Source organism: Aulonocara stuartgranti (genome assembly GCF_965226115.1).
Source record: "Aulonocara stuartgranti genome assembly, chromosome: 11".
Classification (NCBI taxonomy): Eukaryota; Metazoa; Chordata; class Actinopteri; order Cichliformes; family Cichlidae; genus Aulonocara; species Aulonocara stuartgranti.
In genome coordinates, this window is record NC_138947.1 from 35,782,710 (window position 1) to 35,804,729 (window position 22,020).

A 22,020-nucleotide genomic window follows, 5' to 3' on the forward strand; every position below is an offset into this window, starting at 1 on the left:
AAACATATATACATAAGCACATAAACAGGGTATTAATAGCTTTGTTTGTATCTCTGTGTGGAGCATGTGATGAACTGGTGAGCTGTACAAGGTGTAACAGCTGTCATAGGTGCCACCTATGACAGTTGGGATACAGCCCAGTCCCACCTTAACCCCCCACTGCGAAGTGGTTATGCTTAGTTAGGTGGATGGACATATTACGAATTCCCTATCACCTCCAAAGAGGTGTTATGTTTTATGTTCCTTGAACTTGAGTCCTCCTCCACAGACCTTGGAGTTTGAAAGTTCTGAGAATTATTTTATTTGTTCCAAGGACTTTGATTGTGTCTAAAATATGCTGGAGCCGCTCTTCCAGTTTGGGTGTTTTAAAGCTAAGACTGCCATATCCCGGCTCATAGCTTATGGTAACTGCTGTCTGGGCCTGATTTGGCCAGATTTCACAACACTGCTAACAACTGGCAACATAACGTGGACCTGTAAGGCAGCCACACTTACTCCAAATCAGCACCGCCAGTCAAGGTCAAAGATGGTCTACAGCAGTGGTCTCCAACCCCCGGGCCACGGACCGGGACTGATTTGTGAGACATTTGGTACCGAGCCGCGAGAGTTGAGGCTCGGGTGTGAAATTTATGGTTTTCAGATTTTTTTATTGTTTTTTATTGTTATCGTTTCAATTGTTTTTATCATTAACTCGGTTTCCCTGAGTCTTTTCCCGTGTGTTATGAATAAATCTTCTTTTTAGTGGTATCAGTACTGGTTTTATTTTGTTGTATTTATCCACACCACCTTAAAGGCCATGAAAAAATTGTTGGACATAAACCAGTCCGTAACGCAAAAAAGGTTGGGGACCACTGGTCTACAGGTGAAGGGCACATTTGGGCCACAGATTCGTTATAGAGTTAGAACACCTTAAAACATAAGGAGGAAAGTACAGATATGTTTACTGCAAAGTAGTGTTTACTTTTAAGGTAGACTAACAGTTAAAGATGAACTACAGAGTATCAGTTATTGCCAATTCCCAGATGCTGATAGAGGACTAAAACTAAAAGTTGGGGGTTAAAAGTGGAATTGAGAAGTGTCCACAGGGTAATGACACCCTGTGACTGTGTTTGCACATCTTCATTGTTGATAACAGCAGACATCAGGACACCTCAATCCCCACATGTCCTCCCTGTAATTACCACTAGGAGGCTGAAATGAAAGCGTCACCCCAGCTGACAACTGAGTTTCACTGGAAACCTGTCACACGATTCTCAGCACCGCTTTCCTTTCTGTCATTGTCATCTCTTTTCCTTCTGCCTCTATCTATCCCCCTGCAGTCGCTGTCTATGCTGCGCTCATTTTAAACGCCTGCGGGCTGTTGGTGTGATTCTTCAGCGCAGAAGTAAGTAAATAAATAAATAAAATAAAATAAAATAAATAAAATACCACCACACACCTTTAGGGCACAATTACCCAATGCCAGCTACTATTTGTGGAGTTTTTCCACAATCATTTCCTGAGGGAAGGGGATAGAAAGTCCACACAGCACATCCCTCCCCCAAGTAATGGATTTATGATACCCTCTCAACCTTCCATATGGACCCATTGGCTAAATATACATAATCAACTCACACATACCCCCCTGAGCACCTCCTGACTGATTTAACCAAACATGTCCCACAACATACATGCATTTCACACAGGGTCATGCACACTTTTAATATTCAGTATATAACACTGACTGCATTCATATAAAATCGACATTTACTTGACACTGTATGAGATTCGTTGCCTTCTAACATCTCACAAGTTTGTGTCTGCCTCTATTAATAGTAACTTATCTTCTGCCTGAAGCATATTGTGAATTCTTACTGTAGTCCTTTGGCTCTTTCTACTCATATATCTGAGCGTGAAAGTCTAATCTTGATCTTGATGATAGTTGCTTAAAAAAGATACTCCAGGGCTTTGTCACTCTTCAAGTAGGACATTTTTTTCTTGACATTTGATTTTGCAGAAGCCTGTGGCTCACACCACCGACACCTCTGGGCAGAGGAGCAAGCAAGTCTTGAGAAAGTATGTGAAGCACTGAAACTGACAACTGGCTGAAATATCACTCACTTTTACTGAAAAAATGTTAAACACTATTAATAAAGATATTTATTGCTTGCAGCTATGCAATCATTTACCCCTACATAACAAATATATGGCGTGGGTTTTTTTTTTTTAGCTCTTCCCCTACAGGTATGGCTGCTTTCATTGACAGGTACTAAATCAGTTGCACATGGCATTTTTATTTCATTTTATTTCTTATAAAAAAAATTTAAAAAGTGAAAATGAGTTGGCATAGGCAGTGTAAAATCAGTGACATATCTTCAGGTTCTGAAAACTGATGCCAATATGAAAGCACTTAAACATGCATTCTTTCCACTGGCCAGCAGGGGCAACCCAGAAACAAATAGAGGTTGGAGGGGAGACCACTCCCAATGTGTAACATACCTACGATTTGTCACGTCCCGAGGCATCCCATAGGAACGCGAAAGGTGACGCTCCCGGCGGTAACACGGTTCCAGGCGTGTATTCCAACCCTAACCCTAACCACAACCTTAACCCTATCAGATAGTTCTTTCCAAAGTGATTCATGATGAGAAAGTAAAATAAATGTAGGGTGTACAAATAGATGTACATGTGTAGATTCATTCCAAACAGTTCTCATGTTTCCATATGTGTAACATACAGACGGGTTGTCACATAGCGTTGGTATGTTATGTTTTGGGATGAGAACATGTTGTGGAGGGAAGACAGCCTCTGTGCTCTGTAACCTTGGTAAATACTTTATGGGCTTTATGTGCTGTCCGTGATATGGTCACTGGCCACATCCATAGCTGACATGCTAGTTGGATCCACCAAAACATAACTGTGGAAATGTTCAGACTTCATAACACAACATCAGTAATAAGATAAGATAAGATAAGATAACCTTTATTAGTCCCACACGTGGGAAATTTGTTTTGTCACAGCAGGAAGTGGACAGTTAAAGTCTTTGTTGTGGAGTCTGACAGCAGTGGGGAGGAAAGACCAATCAATACGTGGTTAGTATTGGTTACCAATTGGTGGGTTAGCCATCTTTTTGTACTGTCTGTGTGAGTTGGTAAATATATTTGAGTGGAATAAAGTCTATGAAATCTGGGAATAGACGAGTTATGCAGCAAGAAAGCTCAAACCTGGGGCTCCTACAGGCTTTGGGGCACTTTTCCCTGCTGGTAATAAGGCCTTGCCGATGCTTAATATCTACAGTGAATTAATGGATCTTGAGTGAGAATTTGTGCATGGCTTTCTATCTCTCTCTGTGTGTGTGTGTGTGTGCTATATCACTCTGTGATTGTGTGTCCCTGATGGCTGGCCAGGGTGTACATGGCTGATTACACACATTGACAGGCCCACTTCATCAATGTATAGTGAGCCTGTGGCAGCTACCTGCACCCTTCTTTTACTCACAAAGCACTTTCTTTTTTTCTTTTTACAGTGAGCTGCGTCTCTGTTTCCTGCCCCAAACTTTCAGTTTCTCCGTTTTTACAAAACCCTTATTTTGGTCTGCATGTTATTTCTGCTACGTGACCCTACATTAAAGTAATGGGCTGTGGTATTTTCATTGAAATTAGAGTCTGTTTTGCTGCTCTTATGCTGATGGAAAGTATAGCTAGCTCATAAAACTTTTAACATTTGGTGTTCTGAAAATGGTTCTTTCACCAAGAAAAATCATTGAGTGTGCAGCAAGTGAGGCATGTTGTTTCCCATTTCTTTGGCAGAAATGAAAGACTTGGGTAGTTAGCATGAGCAGTGGCTGAACAGACAGTGAAAACAGTGCCAGCTGCAGAAACTCAAACTTCATCAACATTAAAAAAAAATATAATCTGCTCATTCAGCACAGGCAGAGATGAAGCATTCAGAGACGACTCCAGAGAGGGCAGATGGTGGAGAGGGTAAATTAAAGGCCAACAACAAAAATCACTTCCAACACATTCAGTCTTCATTAGACACCAGAGAAGGGGGAAGCGGGACAACAGATTCTTAATTTGGTGCCTTTTGTCACTTTTTGCCCACACTGTGCTCTCTTTGACCCGGAGTCATGCTCACGACTGCAATTTAATATTTTGCTCCACAGAAGGTTGGTGTCTAAAACTCTGGGGAGCCAACAGAGCTGTCACTACTGTAGCTGAGATCAGAGGCACACTGTTTACAACACTGATCAAAAAGGCTCTTTTCAATATTGTTCACCTGTAAATGCAAATGTACAGCATATTTACCCCTACAGATTAAAAGCTGTGTTTGAGTCTAGTCAATTTGATTGGATAGACCAATCAAATTGACTAGACTCAACATTTCAAACAGGTAACATCCCAGGTGAAACAAGACTTTAAAGATGCTCCTGGCTACTGAGGCATTGAAAGCTGTAAATGTCCTCAAGGGAGAAAAGTGGGCAGCCAACAATTTTCTGGAGCAGTGAAAATGACCCTCTGGAGTGTCTCCTGTCTACTGAGGAGCAGCTGGTGAACCATGCAGAGAAGTAATAGCTCAGCAGATTCTCAGTGGAATAGCAGACACGAGCAGTTTTTTAGCCAAGATGTTCTTTCAGAGAAACAGAGGAGTCGCTGTTGACTACCATTTTTCTATGTGTATTTTCAATTTACGCTTAGATTTCAAGGTTGATTTCTTTCTCTTCTTTCTTGAGTGTGTCTCTTTCACTGCATAAAAGCTACCAGCCACACTAGCTAACATGACCCAAAGGAGTCTATCTCATATAGCCCCCGATGCTAATTATCTCTTATTCCATGTTGACAAAGATAACTGATTGATTTATTTTTTGATGAGCAAAGTTCAGGAACAGGGCATGATTTACGGAGGATTTAGAATTGAACCACCAAGCTAGGTTCCTTCTGGTTAGTGAACACAAAAAACTGTGAGCTAACTAACGTTGTAAATATGGCCTGGGTTTTACTAAGTATCTGTATTTTGCTGAGAATATTTATAAAAAGAACATTTAATATACCTGACCTTTATTTTACTTTTAATATCTTTTTTAGATAATCCAGTATGGTAAAATATAGCTACTAATTATAGCACGCTAATACAATATTACTAAATAATATTAAATGTTACAAAAATTTAAAAGTAATTAAAAAATTTGAATCTTTAATGAAGTCTTTTCTGTTTCTAGCAACCAAAATATTTAGTTTATGAGATGTTTTTTGTATAATTATTTTCTCATTATCATGACGCCACGTGAATCCTCAATAACATATGTATACAATAATATGTAATACACCAAGCTGTTCTGGATGATGCTAGCTACCACAGGTGCACTTTACTTGCAGGTGCCATCAACAGTTTTACAGATATTTATGCAGAGAGCCTTTAACTTAGGACTGTTGGATCTGAGATTTTTATTTACAGATTATCTAAATCACATCCCTCTGAAGTGTAGGGTTATTAAAACACAGTGCCTAACTAGTCACTGAACATGACAACAGCTAAGACCGCCAGTTTTACACGTGCTAAAGGAAAACTGAAAACTGTGTGAAGTGTTGCAGGGCACAAAACAATAACTCTATAAGAGCTTTAACAGTTACTTTTTGTTGATTGTTTTGGTTTTAAGCCTGCTCTCATTAACCTCACGTCAAATGGCAGATGGCTCTGAGAAAATTCTCTTAAAAAATGTTGCATCAAACATCAGCAACATTAGACTAGCTGTAACAAAATCATATACATACACATACTATTTTCATCACTATTTTTTCATTTTCACAGTCACCACATGCCCTAAACCTGAAAGCATCTGGCCTCATATCTACAGGCAAGACAGGCAAGACGGTTAAGAAGAGTCAGGGTGACCTTTTGGCTCCATTGCTGACAGCCACTATTATGGACAGGATTAGTAGGGAGTATATCAGAGGGGCAGCTCAGGTTGGATGGTTAAGGGCTAAAGTAGGAGAGACTGAGCTGGTTTGGACATGTGCGGCGGAGAGAGACTGGGTATACTGGGAGAAAGATGTTAGCTGTTCAGTTTGACAACGCTGTGTACTTGATTTTACGTATTTTTGTTGAAGAAAAATGAAATTACACATTTTCTGGTTCTTACAATTGTTCACATTTGCAGCCGTGGTGAACTTACTCTTTAACAATTATTTTGTATTTTATAGGTTGCCAGTGTTACTAAGTTTTATTTATTTAGATTTAATCTCTGTATTCCTTATTTTAAGCCAACAAAATAAATAGAGTAGATTTAATATTTCTGGTGTTGGTACTTAAAGTTAACCTTATGAAACCATTCAATATCTCTACAAGCATAATTTCACAAATTGCCTGGGTTTATTTTAAAACAATCTTACCAGTTTTTTCTCAAATTTGCATTTTTTCTGAAAGACTGTGGTCTCGTTGGACGCACTGGAGTTAATGTGAATTGTTCAGGGAAAACAGGAAAGAGCTGCAGCGAGCAGCTTTTACTGTAACAGAAGCCGAGTCTATAGCCACTGGCTGTACCATCCCTCAGGATTAAGTCTCCCGTTTCTTCGGGACGGAAGTGAGACAGTAGCAAATAACACTCTTCTTCCACTTCTCTTAAGTCAATGACCTGAAAAGACCTACGATAAAGTTGTGGAGGGAAAGAGGGAAAACACTGAGGGCCACAGACACTGAACAGTTGACAGAGGCTATCACTGTCAGAGGATACATGCTGACCCACGCCATCCATCACACAGAGAGGAGAGGAGAGGAGAGGAGAGGAGAGGAGGGGAGAGGAGAGGAGGGGAGAGAAGAAGAGCTGGAAAAAGATGAAAGGGCAAGGGAGGACGAGAAAGCAGCATTAAGAGCAATGGCTCTCAGAAGAAAAGAGCACAGATGATCAAAATTTGAGAAGAGAAAACTTGTGAGGTTGAAGAGGGAGATGATGAAAAAGGAGGAGAGCTAAATCAAGCACTATAGATCTAAGAAAAAAATGGGGAAGAGGGAAAAAAAGAAGACAAAGGAGAAGAGAAATTTAAGAAGACAAAGAGAGGAGAGCAAAGAAAATGAGATATTTGTACAAAAAAAAATTTGTGGGGGAAAAGGACAAATTGATTTATAAGAAATTAAATAAGGGAAAATAAGTAAATACAAAATGTGAAATAAGAAATGTCAGTTATTCTGCGCTCTTTCAAACGGATCTAGCCTGTTTTCTTAATTGTCTTTCTTAGCCCACTGTTAGCTCCACATGAAGGGGCATAACAGCAAATTAACAAGTGCTCAAGTCGACAAAATATGCCGAGCTCAGTATCCAACTGCAGCATCGTGTAAGTGCAGTAAAACAACATCGTAGATGTAATGAGGTGAAACGTGGAGGGGTCACAAATAAATGCTTCACTTCAGCAGAGCTGTTGTACAGCACAGCTGACAATGGCAGATTGGAAAGTCAGCGCTTTAAGGCCACATGTTTTCCATTTTGGAAAAGACAAAAAAGTTTCCAAAGATGACAAATTGCTGCCAGATGACCTCTAAATGTATGCTAGGAGAACTTGTGCACTTTTCCTGCGCTGTAAAACAAAACAAAAAAGGTAAAAAAAAAAAAAAATGTAATTTCACAATATTAGTTAATACTGTATATATAAATATGTGAATTTTGATGCAATGAGAAAAAGATATCAGTAAATATAGTTTCTATGATTTTACATAAATGTATTTAATTGTTTTCACCATAAAAAAGAGTACAGCATTTACATGAATTAATACACTGTCCAAATAATTACTATAATTTCACAGAGTTTTTTAAAGCATCTTTTTAAATTATTGACAAAAAATGGTAAAATTAGAGAAAAGTCAAACTAATAGAAATGCCTATTCTCTATAGATTTATTCTTAAGATATTTTAAAAAGATACAATAAATATTAAATGCATGGATAATTTCATATACGTTAACACATATGTTTCTAATTTTCCAAAATCTTTTCATACATTGTAGTTCTGGGCTAAAGGATGCTGGGCCTTTGTCAGAAATAGACTCCACGAGGATGGCATAGTTTGGTCAGAATAGAGTGGGATAGCTGGGGTATCATTTTATTGTATTAAACTATTAACATTGATTAAATGAACAAGATTCACATGAAATGACATCACAAAACAGGAGCCTAAATCTAGTGTAAATCTAAAGCTTTAGATATGAGAGGTGGACACAAATGTAAAGATGATATTTTTCTAACACGAGAGCTGACTTTAAGCATACACTAACATATCCCACACATGAGCTGGGACACTCTCTGATCATCCTTTATGTAAAACCCTTTGATCACGAGGACTCGTCGAAGAGACCTGAGTAAATTGAATCCAACTTGAAACTTGTGAGCTGCCTTAAGCAATCAAGCAATTGAATTTGCCTACTTTGATGCTGTGGACTCTTGCTAAATATCCTTACATTAGTTCACATCTAAATTACACTTTGGAAGCCATCCTTTCCTCTCGGTTTGTTAGGATTCCTTACCCCTAAACACAAATAATACTGGCACGAGCTACAAAGAAAAGGAGAACCATCACTCGAGGTCAGACCTTAAAGTTCGACTTCAAGGAGGTTTTAAAACAGAGCAAATCTTCACTGAAGGTAAAACTACTCTACAATGAACTCTCGGATCAGATGTCAGATGTTTTAAATAGAAATATAAACGTTCAAACAAGGTAGGAAGAACATATTTTAGAAATCGTCTACCTCTTTGTTTGTTTTCTTATCGGCCTGACGGTTCAGCAAATAGCCAATGCGCTGTACAGCATCAACATGAAAAACAATAGCGCTGCTATTCAGTGCTGCGTAGCTGATCCTACATCTGGAGAAGTGTGCCGTTCAGTGGGGAGAGTGGTAATAACCCTGATTAGTTCCAGTGTTGATGGCTGCTTGTGGAGCTTCCAGGGGAGAGTTGAATAGAGATGGAAATCAGGGCTTAGCTACGGATGATTATCTAGCCACTCCAGATCAAAGATTTCCCTCTGTCTCATCACAAAGGATGAAGAAAAGATCATTTCATCCCATGCTGTGAAACTACCTGTGCCTGTTTTCTTGAAATATGCTGAAAAAGGTCAGCAGAGCTGTCTGCATTTAAGCAAACAGACATCAGACACACGCATATGTGCAGACATATGATCATTATTTCATATGTGGCTATACAAAATGAGCCAGAGAGGTGATTTATAAAACAAAACGCTTATGAAAATGCTTCTGAGACTACGCATGGAGCTATGATTATTTAATGAATTAATTAATGAAGTGCCAGGAGTTTGGAAAGTGCAGAAATTGCAGCATAATGTGTTGATAAGAACTCATATTTTTAGCCAATAGGAGGGTCACACTACTGCTGAGAAATCTGTGGAGGAAGCAGAGTGAACCATCTGTGAATTCACAAGCAAGGTGTCTGTGTGCAGTATGTGCGTGGGGGGGAAATGCCATGAACAGGCCTACGTGCATGTGGCTCATTTCTTTGGCATTTCTTTAACTCGCAGCACGACAGAGGGAAAGAGATGCCGTGGTCGTGAAGATAAGTTGGGCTTCTTTTGAAAGCTTGGTCTGTTCAGTTATAATGAAGCCTTTGAACATTCAGCTAATACCTGCAGATTTTTGCCAGAAGCTTTTTTTCACATTTTTGTGATTTCCTGTTGAATGAAAAAAGGCACGCATTGATTAAAACACTGAAAACAGACATTTTAAGAATGAGCCACATATGTCTGAATTCCCGACTACCCAAGAGGTTAAACCTTCTTTGGTTTAATAAGGTTGATAAAAACAGAGAAATATTGAAGAAACCGATGTTCTGATTTCACAACGTTCCAAAGTCTCAGAGTGCAAACAGAAGCCTCACATTATAAAATAATATTCAAACCCCAGCTTAATGTCTGAGCAGCTGAAAATTCAGTTTTAATCAAACTGTGACACACAAAAAGCATGTCCCATTGTTGTACTTACTTTTCACATGTGGGATGCTACATTTTTTGCATGATGCAGTTGGGTAAAAATCTCAGTATGTCCAAAGTCCACTTTCTCCATTGGTCCATTATGATGTTTTGTGTTGCCTATTTAAGGCATCTGTTTGTTTTTTGTTCTTTTTTTTAATTAGTGGAAATAAAATGTCCAAAATACAAATTTACCTTAATATATTTCTTGGATATTTGTGCAAATTAGTAACTACGCAGCCATTTAATCATTTCTAATTTGCATATTTAAAAATATTATAAAATAACTCTTTTTATGTGAGAAATCAACTGTGATATCACCAAATTCTTTTTTTTCTTTTTAGTAAAAATCTACAGAATCTTCAATTCAGCAACACTTACTTCCAGAAATTGCATTTTTATTCCTGTGTGTGTTTTTACAGAGTGGGTGTACTATTCAGTCTGATTTACAGAACATGTACCTAAAGGCATGACTTGTTGACAGTATTTATCATTTTTATGATTCTAATGTCAAGAATAAAATTGAACCTGAGTAATGTTAATATTTCTGCTCCAGAACACACACATTTGCACACTTGGATAATACCTCATTAGCATACTTAAACATAGAAATTCAGAAAAAATTATGGCTTTAACACAAGTTATCAAGCAGCTCTGACCTGAAATGACTAAACAGAAAAAACTCTCATGCTAAGCCTTTAATATTAATATTTTTTTATTTTTACACTATCTGTGTGTGTGTGTGTGTGTGTGTGTGTGTGTGTGTGTGTGTGTGTGTGTGTGTGTGTGTATTAAACAGAGTCTGCTGGGTCTTTTTGTCATCACGGGTTTTCCAAGAAGCAGACTGAGGTGTGAAGGTGTTTCCTCTGCTTCTCTTACACACTTGCTAACATGAAGATAAAAATAGCAATCAACCAAGAGAATCGTGCTAATTGAAGACCTTAGCTCACAGCCATGCAGTGCAGATCCAACATACTGTAACTGCTACTACACAAGGGTTCCACCAATATGGGCTGCTAACCAGAAGTCAAATTGAATCATTTTAATGCCTTAAACAAACAAGGTCTAGGAAATAGCACTGGTCTGACTTTACCCCCAGTGTATGAAAAAAACTGCCCATCTTTGTAAAGCATGTCCTTTAGGACAGAGACACTGAAAGTCACCTCAAGGCTACACCTTTTCCAGAGAGCTGCCTAAATGTTTAAAGAGCATGAAGCCTAAAAATGGAAAAAGTCTACTAAGATTCCAGAACTCATTTAAAGGAGAGGCCTGCCAAAGGAAGCAAGAAGAACAAACACTGACAGGACAGAATGCTACCATGTAGCTCAGCATTATCTGAAAAACAACAACAACCCAAAACTGTTCTGGTCTGAAAGATAAGAGAAGTATTTTAATCTTAAATCACACTGAAAGCATAGACTGAAACAGACACATAATTAGACAACTCCAGCATGGCCTTGTAAATAACTGGTAGGGGGTGAACCTATTACTGCATATAAAGAGATGTCCAACGAGTGTATATTAGTGGCAGTGCTGTGTTAAACATTTGCTACCAGTGTTGAATCTGCGTGGCACTTTTTCAAAATGCACCTGAAGATTTAACCCTGTGAAAAAATTTGTTTTTAATGTGTTTGGATGAGAGGGGAAACATCTTCAAAAAAACCTAAAAAGTAGTCCAGTTGCTTTAATGCAAGTTAATTTGAATTTTTAAGTGTTTAAGAAAGCATGCAGCAGCAGCTGGTTTGGCTTGCAATGTTAAAATCTACCAGTTATTCAGCCTTTTGTATATCCTGAGAGCTGCACTTAGTTTCTTTTGACTGGATTCAAGGACAGACTGAACTTGTTCTTGTCTAACTGTAGCAACTGAGGAAGTGCCTCCAATTACAGAGGATGTGCAGTGTATAATCATGTCATCATTAACATTCCCAATAAAATAAATCGAACCACGTACAGGTCCCTGTGGTTGTGTTTTATTTCACTTAAATACAGTTCATCGTTTCAGTTGCCTAACCTAATCGGTCTCCAGGTCTTCAAGTTCTGATTCTGCAAAAGTGAGGGTTTTTTTTTATTTACATTTCATTTTCACTTAATTAATTTTGCGTTTGTTTGGTTGGATTTACGCACAAAAAAGAATTCACAGTTTACTCAGAAAGTCCTCATCAATTTTGTTGGTGTCTTCCATAGTCGTGAGTCTCTCCCCATCAATTATATAACTAATGATCTAAAAATAAAGAACACCAGGACAGTCAGCTTTGTGTTTCACTTAGACTGAAGCCTCAGGTGCCCTTAATCTGTTTCAACAACACTATCCTCAGCGTGAAAGGCAGTGGTAAAATCATGTTGTTGCTTATTCAGATAGCTCAATACTCTGAAGCCTTCTTTCTTTGGAATGGTGAGCAGTGTCAAGTGCCTTGGATAAATCAATAAACCAGTACTACAAAACATGCTTTCCTAACCAAAGACTTAATTATACCACTGACCGCCTTTAAGTCTGCGGTACCAGTACGATGCTGTTTTCTTCTCACTTTAGTTCATTGCTTATCCTCTCTGGTTATTGGAGTTTAGGTATCTGCCATTTGCCCTTGACTGGGCATAGTATTCCTCCTAATATTATTATTGTTAGTAGTAGTAATCATAATGCTAATAATATCACTAATATTAGTAGTATCATTGTGTCATTTCAACACGCACTTTTAAAAAAACTCAGGAAATCTACAAATTTGGTGACCAGTGCACGATGCTGACCTTCGTGGTATACAGAGTGAAGTTTAGTTAAGTTCAGTTTTGCTCCTCTGTTCTTCAGACACTTGTTTACAGACAACAGATACCTTACCTTCCTTTTACACCTCAGCACAGGAATGATTAAGTGATTACAACACGTTGCCTTTGCTTTAAAGATGGCTGTCATTCTGTCTGTAAATGAGCAGAGAAATAAACAGGGGTACAGTGCATAAACACTCATCACTTAAAAAGCAGGACTTTTCTCCCCTGAAAACAATATCCAATCACACAGTCTGACAGTCTGTGATGTTAAAACACTTTGCACAGCAGCAACAATTATGACCACAGACACAAATGTGAAACAAAACCAGCATAAAAAAGTGATCGCCACAGTGATTCTGCTTTAGACACACGAATAGAGGCTGTAGCAGGAGACTGCTTCAACAGGATTGTTACCTGTTAAAGTTCAGGGTCTGGCTGCTTGGGTCAGCATGCACTCCGCTTTCACTCTGGGTTCTTGGCTAGCTTAGGATTAGCATGCTGCCTGTGCAAAGAACCAAAGTTGGGTTAGCAGCATAATGTGGTTGTTTGTGTTCTGCAGTTAAAAAAATAAATGTCCACAAATATCCACACTTTAAACTGTCACTTTTTTTCCCTGTGAAACGTGAACTGAAATCAGCCAGTTGCAGCACGAGTGCAAGAACCAATAAGCAGGATCGATAGGCAGACAGGCTGACAATTCCAAGGAATTGGACTACTGGTTTTCTGTAAGAAGCGGTTCTCGATTCCCATCACAAACCATGCTGTTGTTTTGTTTACCTCTCATCATTTCAATACATCACTAGTTGAAGCTTTGCAGAAACAGTGCAAATATCTATCAAAATAATATTTTACAGCGTCTTTTTATGGTTTATATCCAATTTATATTTTGGTGCTAAATTTAGGTGCAAAAAGGAAGGTGATTATCTCCCTTAGAACAGTCACAGACCCCACCACATTAAACGGAGTCTGTGACTGCATACCCACTGCTTGTCAAAAGTCATGCACTGAGTATATGCCTGCTCTAAGTTTTTATTTAGTGTGCTTGTTTTTGTCAGGAATCATGTACAAAAAAAACTTTGTGTCTGAAAAAGGTGTCAGTGCCAGCATTTGGCCTCGAACTAATCATCAGACCAAAAAGCACACTGCCATGACCTCCAAGCTACAGCTACACCTACCTCTAAGTCAGCCAACTATTTTCATAAGCCCTGCTTCACATGTTGTGTTAAGTCAGTGTGGCGGTTATATGGTTGTCAGCCAGTTCCCCCTTCACTCTCACACTTGCACGCGCACACACATACACATTGGCCAAGGCTCATTAAGCTCCTTCCCAAGCTCCTCATTTTGTCCCTAATTAGGGGAACCAATGGTTTTGCAGGATCTGGTCAACCTCTAAGTCACTCCAAGCAAAGATATCCTCCCCACAGTACTGTTGAGAAGCCATTAGAAACTTTCAGGACATTGGATGCTGACATGTTTCACCTTTAAAGCGCCTGTGTGACTAGCCTGTCATTGCTGACTGATTGCTGTGTATTTACTCCAAAACGCAATGGGTGTCACACAAAAAGTGATCTGTGGAGCTCCGAGGCAGCAGAAAGGCACAGTGTGTCTACGTCACACAGCTCTCTGTCTCTAGCTCGCCTTTAATGCATCTTCTATCGTCCCACAGACTGTCTCCTCGTCACCCATCTATTCATCTCCCCTCTCAATGGCTCCCTCTGTTCCCCTCGACTCACTATTTCCTCTTTATCCCTCTGATGTCACAAATTCAGATATGAGCTTCTCTGATAGAACACACACCCTTGGACACTGCAGCTTTGTTTGAAAAGACAGCGATCAGTGGATGCGAAGAACTAGGGAAGGGGAACAAGTCGACAATGTGGTTATTTTCCAAAGCTGCAGGAGACTGTAAAATGCAGAAACAAAGGGAGACATGTAGGCTAAAAAAAACATGCATGAATGCTTCTGAAAAGGCCTGCGTTGTGTTGCTGCCTTGTCTCATCCCTGTGGCTCGGAGCCAGCCGTGCCTGCCAGGGCACTACTGTTGAGTCTATTTCTGTTATCTGCTCTCTTTCCCACGAAGAAGAAACAGCTGACCGCTAATATCGCTACCTGGGAGGGGGTGCGACAAGACTTCTCAGACCTGGCGCTGTCTCAGAAATACATATGCTTACAAAGGATCACACACTTGGCTCTCGGCTGAGTTTTGTGGCACCCGTTGGGAGGATTTGTTGGCACAGTCGCATAAACACGTACTTGTCTTTCAATGACAAAACCAAAAGAAAAACACAGTCAGTGTTTGGAAGGTCTAAACAACCATTTTGTTTCTTTTGTAGTTAAACTGTTTAGTAGAATTAATTCTGTGTTGACATATGACCCTCAATTCTGCTTCTTTGCCCCTGTAGTGTACGGACGCCTTTTCCTGTTAAAAGGTAGTTCTTCCTCTCCACAGTCACAAAGTGCTTGCTTTGTTACTAACCCTTTTTTTTTCTTCCAAATCTTGACAAACAGGGCACAACTAATAATGATTCTAACTCACCCATTTAAAAAAAATCCAAAAAGTATATTTTGCTTTTATCCGACAGTTGTGGCTGTGGTTGGCAGTCATGATATAGACCTCCCAGGGTTATTAACCTGAACTAACAAATTTAAGTCATCTGAACATTTAACTTAAAAATCAAGAATAAGAAGAGGTCAAAATGTGTTAAAACAACAACCATGAGATTTTGGAGAATGCAACATGTCTTAAACAGAGATAGTGGCATGGGTTCAAAGTAAGGTTTGGTGAGCTTGGAGGGGTGATCGGCTGAATTAAAGTCCCTGACAGTGATGGGGATTTTACATGTGTTAAATGCATCAATAAAGGAGAGCAGAGAGTTGAGTTTAAAATGATAATGCACAGACGACACTTGCAATCAACGCGGCAAGGGTGTATTTAATATAATGTGACCTTTTCAAGCCTACTGTTTGCATCTGACCTGGAATGAATACGCAGCATCGGGCTTTTCAAAGCCAACAAGAATTTCATTATTTTGAGTTCCAATGGTGTTTTATTGCCTTAGGGCTTTTACACAATATCTTGTTGAACAGTTATTGATTCAAGCGCAGAAATGTTGATACAAATCTTTCATATTAATAACTGAGTTCTGATATTTTCATGGGTAGAAACAACATTTCAGTATAAAACATATGAAGGTGCAAAGCCTTCAAGAATTCCCAGTATCAACAGTTTTTTGGCTGTTTTTCAATAACGTCATTCAACCTTAGATCACTTGTTGAGATGCCAAACTTTTTTTTAAAATTAAAATATACAGTGCAGTTTTTCAGGGACAGGGAACTTAAAGAGTGGGGGTTATATGTTCCCTGTTGTGTGGTTCATGACTGAAGTCTTATCCGGGGATGGGCTGTGTTTTAGAGCGCCCCCCAAATTAACATGTCAGAGTTTAATATTTTGATATGCAGAGAAGAGCAATTATCTCTTTAACTATTTTTAAAGTAAAGGAAATCCAATGATAATGGTTATAATAATAATAATAATGCAATTTTGAAGTTTTACAGAAACAGCATCGACCATTCATGCTGCATATCCAAGACTGGACATTGCAGCAGTAGCAGAGATGAGGGAGGCTCCTTGCACCAGAAGGGGACAGTGAATGACAACCCATTTTGTTGGCAAATAGGACTGCTGGCGGTCAGTGAGTGATAGCAGGCTGACTGTCACAGAGATGGGCTCAAAGCGCTCATGTGCCTGCTCCGTCTCTGCTTTCACCTCTGCTAGAATTTCACACTGCTTTATCATCACCTATTACTAACCACAGTTTGAGCAAATATGTTGTGTTTTACTGCAAGTAAAATCCATAAAGCATAAAAAAGATTCATCATTATATCCAGGATTAAAATTGGCTCGAGGAAACAAATAGGCTAGATGATGTCAAAAAGGGGACGCAGATGATTAGACCGGTTGTGTCTTTATTCATACCATGATGTTAAAAGAACGCAGACTCCAGTAAGCACTGTGGATAGGTACAGGGGATTTGTTTTTGTTTGTTGTTTGAAAACATTAATGTCAAACTCAAATCAGAATAAGAGCGTGTAAATGTAACCCTCTCTCTCTGACAAAGCTTCACACTGCTTTGAAAATGCATAAGCTTTGTATTTCAGCTGGTGGTTATAATATCGCAGTATCTAGAAATGCATAAAAAAATAACACTGAGAATACGTGTTCAATAACGCGCGTGTGTAACGAGTCAAGTAAAGTTAAGCATATTTACAAAAAAAAATTAATTTTGCTGAGATTAATCGTCAGAATAAGAGTTGTCCTTACTCATTCTCGGAATTCCCTAAATGACGCTCTGGCTCCAGGTTAACCTCTGTGAATGAGCGACCAGTTGTTAAATTACACGGAGATAAGTGGCGGTTCCTCCCTAGAGGAACGCGCCTTCTTCCATCCTCTGGGGCTCACCAACTAGCTCAGACAGCGACTGTCCACAGCGGTGCGACTGACTGAGCGCAGCACGGTTGGGTGTGACTTGAGCATACAGCGCTACCCTCAACTACACTGGACAGTACAGGGGGTTGCAACACACAATAAATCTACAGGTATTTTGCGAGTTCGGTCATTTGTTTCTCTTTTATTGTGGCAACAAAAAAGGGGAAAAAATGCCTAATGTGAATTCACAAAACAAAACAAGAAGCGCACACACGTCGAAACTAGCTGTGCTGATGAAATATGTGTGCCTTAAACTTCATAGTTAGCAGCAAGAGTTATATTTTTTTAAAGGATAGAGAAAGATTTTACCTTGAGCAAGTTACCAGTCCTTCTGATGCATAATGACAATGGTCAGAGCTCGGTGCGTTCACGGGGATTCGACAATTCCAAAAGACGGTAAGTCCTAAGATAAGTCCACAAAACGTGTGATAATGAACGGAAATCTCTTCCTATAATGAGCCCAATACATGTGACATTACTAGGATGAAGAGGAGGTTAAAACTCAGACAGGAGTTCTGAATGTCTGCTAGTTCCGACTGCGCGCCCAATGCAAGAAACAGGTTCAAAAAATCCCGACTGCCGCTGTTATTTTCTTACATTGTTCCCACAGATAACATCCCCGCTCTTCATTAACTGTGAAAATAAAATCCTCTTTTTAAGACAGTAATATTTTATTTAGTTAAATTCCACAAATTCTATGATTTCCTCTGAGAAAAAGTTATTCTCCAAATCTGAAATTCTCTCTCGTCCGCAGATCGCGCAGCCTTCCAGGTGAATGTGATCGCTGAATGGAGCGGCGCATCAAAGAGGGCTCGCGCGTGTCTCGGGAACCGCCGTCCCCAGCTCGCGGCTCTGGAGCGTCCTTGCCTGCCTGTGTGTCCGCGCGCAGCAACAGCCGGATTCCTTATTTGGAAGCCCGGGGCTCGCGCTGCAGTCAATGGTTTGAAATTGTACCAACATGACTTCCAGGCAAGTGTTTCAAAATAAAATAGGTAAATAGACGCGAAAACGTTGATTGGAGTAATACACACACGTGTGTGTGCGCGCGTTGGTGATGGATGTTTCTGATGTATGTGTGTATGATATATGCATTCTTAAGTACACTCAAAAAACTAATTTACTTACTTTACTCAAAAAGTCACAATTATTTTCACATTCCCAAATTGCATTTTCAATACTGAAATCCCAAAACACATCTTGTTTCTGTTGCACACAAAAGCTGCACCTTTATTAAAAAAATAAAAAATTAAAAAATTAAATCCTACAATAAACTGAGGTTTCCCCATGGGAGTGCTTTTATATTGAAGGTAAAAGCATCCACTTTCCTGCCAGATTCTGTCTGTACTGTGTTCAAAGCTGAGGGGGAAGGGGGGGGGGGGGGGGGGTGTCACTCAGTAGAAAATTCACCCATCAGCCCCCTCTTCTGGAGTCAAACAGCCTCAATTGGATGTTGTGTCAGGGCAGTGGCACCACCTACATTAACACACAGAGAGGGAATGTTAATAAATGGCCATGCATACATTTTAACAGGTTATATATATTCAATAACTATACACACATCACACACAGACACACTCTATCTACAGCTACTATTAGTCTCTGGGAAAAATCTCAGTTTCTGCCCCTTTGAAATTATGCCTTTAACCTCTTAATATCAACACACTTAACAACTGGATCAGGGGTATTGTTTGTGTTTGGTTATGCTTTCCATAGAATTTTCACCCTTTTGGAATACTTACATTGAAAAGCATTTGAGACACAAAAAAAACCCCCTGTAATGTCAACATTTATGGGATGTCATTAGAAATTTAAAATACTAGTTTCTAAAAATATGCATATTAAACTTGTGGCTACAATAAACCCAACCATAATCCATAACCTTAATGTGTTGCTGGTGACCTGGCAGATGGTAACAGGTTTATTACCAAGAGACAGGACTTTAGTTTTTCTTTGCAGTGAACTCATAAACAACGAGTGCTATAGTGCTGCAATATTAAGAAAATGAACTGGTTCCTTGTGTGATGCTTACTTTCTTTTATCTTAATATTTTCATAATGCGCTCGAGTGCCACATATACCGTACTATGTAAAAAATTAAGCAAGTTAATAACTGGAATTGTTAAAAAAAAAAACATTATTTCAGTTCATGTTCCTAGTTGCAGTTTGCTTTTGTAATAGCACCATGGCTTCTGGGATTCCATGGAGTTGTGCCCCCAGGGTGTTGATAATCCAGCCATGAGAATGTGTCAGTTATTTCAAAGATAAATATCAAAGCAGGGATTTTTCTCTCTATTTTCACTATTAATCTGTCTTATGTTCTGAGTACATGGAATACAACATAATTACAGACATTAATTAGACAGCTTGTTTTGGTGAGTTTTACTATGCAAAACATGCATCATGTGATATGTGTAGCTATATTTCCATAGAGGAAATACGTTTGTGTGCATTTCTGTGTGCATTCTGTGTTGACCTACATTGGATAATTTGAAAGAGTTCTGACCCACGCAATTTCAAGGCCTTGAGCTGAATGTGAACCCATCAGCTGAAATGCACAATGACAACAGTAACTCACCCATATATAAACTGAGACGCAAACAACAATTAGTGGCAACAGTGTGCTAAAAATCGCTGACAGAAAGAAATTCTAACATGATAAAATGAGGAAATCCGTTCCTCATTAGTGACAACCCCAACTCAAGTGAGTATATTTCGGGTTATATTTTGGGATAGCTGTACAACATCTCCAAAAAACGTTCTATGGATGCCTAGTCAGATGCCCAAAACACCTCCAATAACTGCTTTCAACTGGAAAAAGCTGTTGTATTCTAAGCTTTTCTTGGATGTCTGAGCAGGTGTCAGTAAGCCTAGTTTTTTTCAATTCCATTTCAGTTTCAATTAAATTTTACTTATACAGCACCAAATCACACCAACAGTCACCTCAAGGCGCTTTATATTGCAAGGTAGACCCTACAATAATACATACAGAGAAAAACCCAACAATCATATGACCCCCTATGAGCAAGCACTTTGGCGACAGTGGGAAGGAAAAACTCCCTTTTAACAGGAAGAAACCTCCGACAGAAACAGGCTCAGGGAGGGGCGGAGCCATCTGCTCTGACTGGATGGGGTGAGAGAAGGAAGACAGGATAAAAGACATTGTGTGGAAGAGAGCCATTGATGCTGATAATCTCAGTTTTCAGCCATTACAAAAGTTTACAGCCTTAGATTAAGATTGGAGCATTCGTTGACTGTTAAAGTTAAAAGTTTTGGTTTCTACGTCTTTAACACAGCAGCTTGGTATAATGTCTGCATTACTTCTGATGGGGCCTAATGCTCCCATTTGTTAAAATGTCCATGTGACACAAATGTATTTAACTGGAGGAAACAGTGGATCTTGGAGGCAGGGACCATAGCTACAGGCTCAGAGATGCAAACTCATCTCAGTCTTTATACTGAACTGCAAACAGCTTGTGATGAAGCCACAAACACATCAACCTCAAAATTAAGATATTCTGAGAACTCAAGAATTTATGGAGCTGGAGTCTTTGAATTTTAGCTTAACCCTCTCCACCCTTTGATGAACCCTGAAATCCTGTCAGTAAAATGTAATAGCCATGTTAAAATGCAATATATGTAACAGACTGTATGTGACTTGAAATGCTTGATCCTTGACAGTCTCTTATGTTATTGACGCCTCCATGCATTGTCGAGCAAACTTTTTATACCCATTTTATATAACCAGTGTAATTTTGACCACATGCTGAAGTCATTTCACCGTATTGGGATAGAGTGGAGTGTAAATAATATGCAGTGATTAGAATCTCACCTTGAACAGAAGTGTGATCACTGACATAAGAGGCAGTCCTCAGCATTACATTAAGCTTTGCCACATGGAGGTGAAAATGGAAAACTCACATTACTGTGCAGCGCTCTTCATTGGGAAAAGCCCTGCTCTTTCAACACTGCTACAGTTTTGAGGGCACAGTTACAGCTGATGGTGGATATAATTCTATTTTAACTGAATCATGGAGCTATAGTCAACTGCTGTCTGGCTGGAGAACGTGAAAGAGACGTCTCTACCAAAGTTGTGCTGTCTTTGATTTTTAGAGCATTTCTAAAGAAACTACAGTATGTACCTCACTGTAGGCCATATCGTTTTTGTCACTGACCATCCAAGAAGTCTGTGCTTCATTTTTGGCCATCTCACTAATTGGATGAGCTTTGCACCAATATAGCGTTTGCATACAGCTTGCCAGCCAATCTTGCTAGCACAGGCAGATAACTTTGCATACTAGCTTGGTCCAAACATGGTCAGTTCTGGCTTAGAAAAAGCATCATGAGGCTTCAAGCATTGAAAAAAAGAGCATTTAAAAGCAACACCCCCTGTCCTAATGCCTCATAGTGACATGGAGACATTAACGAGGACTTCATTAATGTTCAATTAATACAAATGCCAAGATGTAAATGTTTCCTGTCACCTGGCTTTTCCATGCTGGAATTCTGGGAGCATCAACTTTTGACTGGGCACAGCACGGTGGCGTGGCGGTTAGCACCGTTGCCTCACAGCAAGAAGTTCTGAGTTATGTATTATGTTGGCATCTGAATTATGCAAAGTTACATTAGTAAAGACTAAGATTAAAAGTATGGAACCGGAAATGAGCAGAATGGGTTACCTTTAAGTAAGTGCATCATGCTTCAACATACTCTGTTTTTATAGATTGGCTTCAACCACTCACTGGCAGGATCCCACTCGTCTATGATTCACTCCTCTAATTTAACAAATCTGAATATGCTGAGAGAAACTTTCCACTTCAACAGTTACAGAC

The 22,020-nt window shown here is 39.3% G+C and overlaps 1 protein-coding gene across 13 annotated transcripts in view; it reads right to left on the reverse strand.

The window, feature by feature from the left end:
• Window positions 1–18,085, reverse strand: part of adgrb1a (adhesion G protein-coupled receptor B1a) — a 219,205-nt gene extending 201,120 nt beyond the window's left edge. For 8 of the 13 annotated variants that reach the window (XM_082550993.1, XM_082550994.1, XM_082551002.1 and 5 more), the window contains exons 1-3: window positions 17,502–18,085; window positions 13,121–13,208; window positions 12,777–12,856 (exon numbers count right to left, since the gene is read on the reverse strand). The gene's annotated coding sequence lies outside the window, so the exon portion shown is untranslated. Of the gene's footprint in view, window positions 1–12,776; window positions 12,857–13,120; window positions 13,209–14,439; window positions 14,506–17,027; window positions 17,222–17,501 lie in introns of those variants that run through there. The other 5 variants (XM_082550997.1, XM_082550998.1, XM_082550999.1 and 2 more) reach the window with 5 other exon arrangements.
• Between the last annotated feature and the right edge of the window lie 3,935 nt (window positions 18,086–22,020).